General features: G+C 42.5%; 1 long non-coding RNA gene across 1 annotated transcript; it reads left to right on the forward strand.

Moving 5' to 3' along the window:
* Positions 1–526: 526 nt before the first annotated feature.
* LOC132079176 (uncharacterized) lies at positions 527–6751 on the forward strand. Its single transcript, XR_009419357.1, has 3 exons — positions 527–597; positions 5604–5742; positions 5949–6751. It is a non-coding gene; the product is annotated as an uncharacterized LOC132079176 (long non-coding RNA).
* The last annotated feature ends 1055 nt before the right edge of the window (positions 6752–7806 follow it).

The following is a 7806-nucleotide window of genomic DNA, read 5'->3' on the forward strand; positions in this document are numbered from 1 at the left end:
CCCTTTTCTTCCTCAGAGCTCTGGGTGGAAAACTACCTTAAGGATAAACATGAAGAGAAAAATTAATCTCAAAATCATCTTCCATGTGGAAAATGAGTTTGTGATGTTTCAAAGTCTCTTGTGCTCCAGCAGGAGGCAGAAGAGACACTTGGGGCCAGTGATCCCACCCGCTGCTCCAGCAAGCTCCAAGGAAGGCTTGGCTCAAGTGTGGTTTTAGAGCAGGTTGGAAGTTCTAAAGCTTGAGGGGCTGTGCCAGGTTTGAATTGTTTGCTTGTAATGGTGCTCAGCTAGAGACTGAAGGATGAAAATGAGGACAGATGCTCTTTTTTCTAAGTATAATAGTTGTGGAGAGATAGAATATAAGAAAATAAAGATAGTGCAGAAGGTAATCTCGCCCCTGAGGAGTTGCAGCTGTACTAATTACCAAAGATTAGGAACCAGCCTGCCCTTAACAGGCCACAGCTGTGTCCAATAAGAAGCTGAGTGCTACAAAAGAGGGGGTTAGCTGGTGGTGGAGAGAGCTGGAGTTTGTTGCTGTGCTGTGAAGAAGGAGGAGTCAGTGTTGTGAGGAGCTACCCATGAGAAATCGCCAAGAAGGTATGGAACTTTTGCAATATGATGACAACAAATAGTCAGCTTTAAGTTTGCCTTGCTAAGCTGCTTCAATTCAATTCATAGGACAGGCTTGCTTTTACTCCAATACAGTATCCAGTGAACTCTGGAGTTTAAATTTAGCTCTATTTTAATTTCAGACTTGATCTCTCAGCTGAAACCTTGAGTTTTTCATTGCTGGCTATACCATGTCTGATAACCAGCAATCCAGTTATGATGGGATATACGCACTTTCTTTATTGTGACTTTTTTTCCAAGATGTTCCTGGTTTATTCTTCTAACAGTCCCATTTTTCAGTCTTTGGGATCTAAGTGCTCAACCCAATCTTTTTTAACTACAACCCATGAGCTGCTGACTCCTTGAAGGAGCTGTGGGTGAACAAAGCCACATCTTTATGCACAGAAGAGCTGATGTCCTGTGAGCTGTCAGGCCCTGGAACAGACAAACACATTGTTAGGCTGCTATGCTGGGGATGAATCAAATAAAATACTGCTAGTTTTTTTACAGTAAGAGCCTTAATTGCTCATGTATTTTGTTAGACCCAGCTAAGTCCTTAATAATTTTGATACTGTAGTACCTCAATTAGCAGTAAGTGTCAGGTCTTACTTGCTGTATTGGCCATTTACTATAGATTGATATTTTTTTCTCCTCTTCCTTGTTTGCTAATTGCTGATGGAGTTCACATGTCTAAGGTCTGCTTCTGAGCTTCTTTAGTAAGGAGACAAGTGTGTAGATGATATTTTTAGATGGATGTGTGTAATAATTCAAAGTCTGTAACATTTCATGGGCCTTTAAAGACAGGTGAAGTGGTTTTCTCCCAAAATTGCAGGAGTGCAACTGGGGAAAAATGAATGAGAATCTGACATCACAGTGGTGCTATGTTCTAGAGCTGTAATGCCAAGCAAAAACTACAACATAGCCCTTGTTTTGTGGAGGGTTTCACAGAAGTGTTTGGGTCACTGCTGTGTGATGCTTGCTATCTGCCAGCATGGAGGAAATGGACCAGTTTCCAGAGTTTACAGCTACAGGAGATCAGTTCATTATGCTACTAAGGAAGGGGTTTATTTATGAAATTTTCAGAGATCATGATGCAGCATAAAGGTCCTAAATCTGTGCAACCAAATATTGCAAAGAGGCAATGCTAGCCAGTATTTCAGCATAGCAGTACAGTTCTGACAGCAGCCAGTGCTGCATGGGTGTCTGGCATGGGATGGGGTAAACTCCTTAGTGTTGAGAAGTTTCTTCCCAAGGCTTCTCAGCAGCCAGAGACTCCTTGGGGCATGAGGCAAACAGGGGATCCTGCCCTCTGCAAAGCTCTCAGACCTTTGTGCTGGGTCATGGTCTCACTCTTGGGATTCTGCTGATTCTTTTTGCTCTTGTTTACTGCAGGCTACTTAGGCTTTTACTTCTGTTTGTGGCTGGTTTAGTCTTCTAGTGTGGGGTGGAATTTCAGAGCAGGTGGGAGGCTTTGCTTTTGCCCTTAGGGAGATACTGAGCATGGTCAAGCAAGATATGGGGTGTCAGAGGGTCCTGGCAGGGCTGCAGGGAGAGCAGGAGCTGCAGTCCCTGCTGGCTGCAGCTCACGGAGTCCTGGGGTTGGCTGAAACCATGCCTGGAAATATGGTCCTTGCATGCTGGGGAATTTCCCTGATGCCTGAACACACCAAAAATGACAGGGAAGCGACTGCTGTTGCTACAGACAATGGTGTAGTTTGTAGTTGTGGGCATCTAAAACTGGAACAACTGCATGAGAACTTACCTTCCCATCTCTAGCCTGCTGCTGCACATCTTTTACAAAACCAAAAAGGGCTTCTTGCAGTTGATACTGACAACTATTTCCTTAAGAATGAGCTAATGCTTCATGAGAGTATTTGTGCTGATTTGACCAGACCTTATTTTGGGCTCACTAAAAAAGGGGCAGAAGTGTGGCTTATAGATGGTGTGCTTTCAGTGTTTGGCCTGCAAAACAAAGGCATCACACAGGATTTCACCTGGCTAATGCCTCCAGAGAGTTCTTTTCAACAACATCTGCAAACAACAGCCTGAAATTGGGGCCATGGTGTGGGACTTGGGCAGTAGCAGCAAAGCAGGTGGGAAGTGAATGGGATGCTGACAAACAGGTCTTAAAAATGTTCAACTTTCAAGCACAGCAAAACACTAAAATGTGAAATTTCTTTTGCTGGGAGTGAAATAAATAACATTGAGAACATATTTTTTTCTGTTAAAGGTTGTAATCCTGGCATTTTGCCAGTTATTAATGATAGTGAAACTAGAAATATTCACTTGTCTCTTAGAGATGAACAGATCCTTAGAGTTTTCTAAGGTGGACTGAGTCAGTGCTTTGACAGGAAGGGAATCTCACTGGAATATTGTTGAAAGCAGAGAGCAGAATAACAATGAGTGTCAGGAGCACTGAGGGTTCAGAGGAGTTGAATTCAGAGGGCAACAGTGACAGAGACTAAACTCCAAAAGGCAGAAATAAAAAGATTAAGTTGCACACACAACTTTATATAGTCAAAAGGTGCTATAGAAACCTGCCAAGTCTGTCAGAAAAGCCTGTACTAACAATGGTATTTTTAGGCAATATCATTCTCCTCAAAATCCACATTAATTCATGAGAGTTTTCTTTCCCCTTACACTCAAAATATTTGCTGGAAAAGCTTTTCTGTTCTTTTGCAATACCCTGTCAGCCAAGGGGAAAGGACTGATGCTCTGAGGCTTCCATTCTCAAACCTGGCACATTTCAGGAGCTGTCTCTGAAAACTCAGTGCTCTTTGGTCAGAGGCATCCTTTTCATTTGTTTGGCTCTAGCAGCCCAGGTAGGTTTTTTCATCTAATGTATGTTTGGATTGTATAGGCACAAAGGACAAAATATAACCATATACTGAACCATCTTTCACTGTAGGTATCTACAGACTTGCTCATTCTGTGCTCAGTAATGGTAGTGAAGACAGAACCTTTACAATAAAATGGGCTCAGGTGCTTGTTTTGTTGAGAGGCACAAACTACCTTTCTGATTTCTTCAATATTTCAAGTTGCATTGACAGTTTATAGGTTTGGATCTTTGCAAGAAACCAGGAGGGGTCACTTGGATTGACCCACTGTGTGAGTGATTTGCTCTTAAACCTTGGCCCACTTTTAGCTTGGTTTCTGCATCTTTCAAATTAAGCTTTGAACCATGCCATTGGTGGAGAAGGGCTTCCTCAAAATATAGCCTTAATAAAAGGTTTATTTGGTGCAAGCTTGAGTAGACAGAGATTGCTGGCAGTTTAATGAAGGCAAGCTAATGAGGATTGTCTCTTGGCTCTCTGGACACTCTGGGCCAGAGGAGAAGGTTCATTGTGAGTGGAGCTACTTGGGTTTCACTCACACAGTCTCATCTGTGAGCTTTTGCAGAGCCATCTTCAAAACTCCATTTTTCATTTCTTTCTGAGACTGGCATTGACGTGGTTTATGCCAAACTTAAATTTTAGGTCAGTCAGAACTTCACAAGCTTGAATAAATAGAAGCAAGGTAGACAAGGTTTAGCTATTAAACCTCTCTGTGGCAATGCTTAGCTGCCTGGCAGAATTAGCATCATCTGGGCTCCACTGAGCAGTAAGGGCAGAGCAGCAGCCGTGGAGGTGCCACCTGGGCAGCAGAGTAATAGCCCTGGAGGAGCCTCTGTGGCAGAGAGGGCAGTTACAGGATTAGACACACAAAACCCCATCCAAACTCACAGTAAAATCAAATGTCATCTTTCCCTCTGCTGACAGAAGTGGGATCAGGCCTCCCATGAATTGTAATGAATAGTTATATTAATCCACTGCTATGTAGCTGGGAAAATCCTGCATCCCCTTCTCTGGGATGACGGTGCAAGGCTAAATCACCATGGATATTCGATTGCATTCTGGCTCATGTAGCTGTAAGAGCATTACCAGGCAGCATTTTATCTGAGACAAGTGCTCTCTACAGTACTCACAACAAATCTCAACTTATTGAAACTCCAGTGATTAAATGTTTTACAGATCCCTGCAACATCAGAGGGCTCTATGCAATAGCCATGGCTGCTTTCAATATGATCTCATAGGGATGTGATTACCATTTTGGCTCTCTTCTCACAGCCATTTAAGTGGACCTTCCAGGAAGTGTAACCCTTTCACTTTCAGATTTTTTCATATGCAAAACACTTGCTCAAGGGTAGAAACCTTGAGTACAAAACCTATAACACCAGAGCCAAAGAGCCAAACTGATCATATCTGTGCTGGTCTTGAGCACAATACAACAATAAATGAGGTTAAAACAGCTATTCGTGTTGTTTTGGAAAAATTCTGGTCCTAAACTGAAAATAAAGTCTTTCTATAGCAGAAGGTCTGGACTAAACACATTCCTCCTGAATTGGTTGTGGTTAAGTGTTTGACACATGTTCTTGTCTTGGCACCAATTATTGATAAAATTCTGTTTGAAAGGAGTAGCGAACACTGCAGTTTGTGCATAGTCCATTCACATCCAGTTACTTAAAGTGTAGTTCTTGCAGATAAACAGTGTGACCAAAGTTTTCATTCCCCTCTTTTTTGGAGCAGGCACATTACAAATGCACATCAAAGAAAATGAGCTCTGTTCTGACTTACAGTCTGGGCATGTTCCTGACAAACCACATCTGATGAGGAGTCTTAAAGAAATAGCACAAGCAACACTGCCGGCAGCAAAACAACAAAAGGACTGGCCCCTTCCTCCAGTGAGGGAGGCAGTGAAGGGAGGCTGCTTCATCAAAGGATTTTGTGCCAGGGAAGGGGACTGAGCACTTTATGTTGGAGCAATGCAAATGATACATATGTAATGACCTAGCTTGGCAGCATTCGAACAAATCACATTTAATTACGTATCTTTTCCTCCCATGATATTCTTCCCAGTTCCACTGCAGTCTGGGAAATCAATAACAAATGTTCATTTTGAATGTCTCTGTTCTCTAGCCTTGGACTAATTATGCACATTCCTTCTGTCCTTATAAGGAACTGGGCAGCTCTTCACTTCAAACAATGAAAGAGAACACGCAAAGAAAACTCCCTTCCAGTGCTCAAAACAACAGGAATGTGAGTTCTGGACCAGATCTGGCCTTTCCTCTTGTGCTCTGTGGCACCTCCTGACAAGGTATGCCCGGCTCCTCCCAGGATTATTGGCACTTTTTGTGTCTGCTGTGGTGCTGAGGAAATAAATCACCTTTGATTTCATGATCAGAGTGAGCTGCTGAGCCAAGTGCCCACAAGGAATTGGGACAGCTCTCTTTTATTGCTGGCTATTTGCTACCATGGCCAAACCAAATAACATCTCTCATTGCACAATTCCTTTATCTACAGCAGAGGAATGACCATGTTTTTCTAAATCCCTCTCGGTGACCTGTGAATGAAGAACACAACACGTGTGCATGCACTATCAGCATCATTATTAGTGAGGTGATGCTGGGGGTCCTGACACTCTGAGTGTGCAAGGTCACAGGTGAGAAACAAAAACTCTCTTTAAATAAAGGGTGTGTTCAAGCCAGTGTAGTTTAGGCCGTGGGGCCAATTTTTAACACGCTGCAATGAGATCTGGCTTACTTTCTTACTGGGAACAAAATGTTTATACAGGTTTGGTGAAAATGGCAAAGATTTTCATGTATCCATGGGGAAAGCAGTAGTATTTCTTTAAGGGGAAAAAAAAAGAGCAAACTACAAGTTCCCCTGGTCTTGGCAAATCATGAGGCGTTTTTCATTTTGTAACATCAAAGTCGGCTCCTCTTCTTTGATGTCTTCGCATGCTGTTTAAGGTAAAGCATGAATGAAGAAATGTCAATCTGCAAGGTGTCCATGTAGTTTATGCTGAACACTGAAGAGGACTTGTAGATAAAAGGCAAACACAAGGTTTGATAATGAATGTCCAACAAGGAGGTGTGCATATCTAAAAGGAAACACTCAGCTGGAGAACAGCTCTGCAAACCTCAAAACTCTGCTTAGCCCAAGTTTAAGAGATTAAGAAAAAGCAGATTTTTTTAAAAGTGTGGAACCAAGACAGGAATTCTGTAAAAATCCTTGTTGTTCTATAAGAAATGAATGTTCTTTCATTGGCTTTACTTAACAATAATAAATGTGCCACCAACTGTGCTTAATTTGACAATTGTAATTTTGAGAAGATACAGAGTTAATACTGGGAAGAGCATCAGAGAGGAAAGTCTACACCAGCACAGTGCATTTTGGAAATTTATAGTGGCTGCTTTGTGGTCTCTAGTGTCTGAACACTGGCAAGAGCTGTATGCTGAATCAAACAAAGGAAAGTGTCAATTATTTAACTTGGTTTGTTCTGAGGATCTAGAAGCCCTAACAGAGTGATAGTCGCTCAGGGAGGCTGAGCAGTGTTGGGATCAAGGGGAAGGCACTTTTTGGACCCAAACCCCACAATTTTCAGGAGAACAACATCCAGTGATGTTGCTAGAGACTTAGCTGCAGAACAGGGTGTTTCTACTCTATCTTCCAGCTGCTAGCATTAAATTTATGCTTCCTTACCATTATTTCTGAAGCTGTAAAAAGTTGGTTTGATGAACTGCATGTGCTTTGCTCGATTTACTCCCAGAGCAAGTGCAGGGCACGCTGCCCTGGAGAGGGGAGCACCCAGAGGAGCCCAGGCTCTGAGCCAGCCAGGCTCTGGCTTTGCTGAGACAGCTCTGCAGGGGTGTCCTCTGAAATGCAGCAATGTCTTAATATTCCATCTGTCTGCTGCAAATAGGACTGAGGCAGCAAATGGTTTAGATTGATGAACGGGGCACAGAAACCTTGCAGTGGTGCCTGTTGCAGTGGGGTGTATCTGAATAAGGCACAGGTGAGTATATAGGTGAGTTTCCAGGCATAGCTAGGCTGCTTTTGTCTGTATTGACCTGTATGATACTTAGTCTTGTCCATTAAGATCAGAAATACCTGTCAGAACACAGAAATGACTGGATGTTTCATGTATGGTAGTTAAGGAATGGATATCCACAGGAATCCAGGGAAATAGGAGGTAAAGCTGCATAGCTTCAGTTCAGGCACTTATATTCTCATCAGGCTTTTCTTCTGTTACTTGAGAGTAACAACAAGAAAACAGTATTTACTAGTACTTTGAATATGGGGGAGAGATAATCATAAACATTGAGTGACCTTTTTTCTGTTTAAGAACACATATCCAGAGCTGCCTAAAAATCCCTTG

The sequence above is a fragment of the Ammospiza nelsoni genome, chromosome 13 (assembly GCF_027579445.1).
Source record: "Ammospiza nelsoni isolate bAmmNel1 chromosome 13, bAmmNel1.pri, whole genome shotgun sequence".
Lineage (NCBI taxonomy): Eukaryota > Metazoa > Chordata > Aves > Passeriformes > Passerellidae > Ammospiza > Ammospiza nelsoni.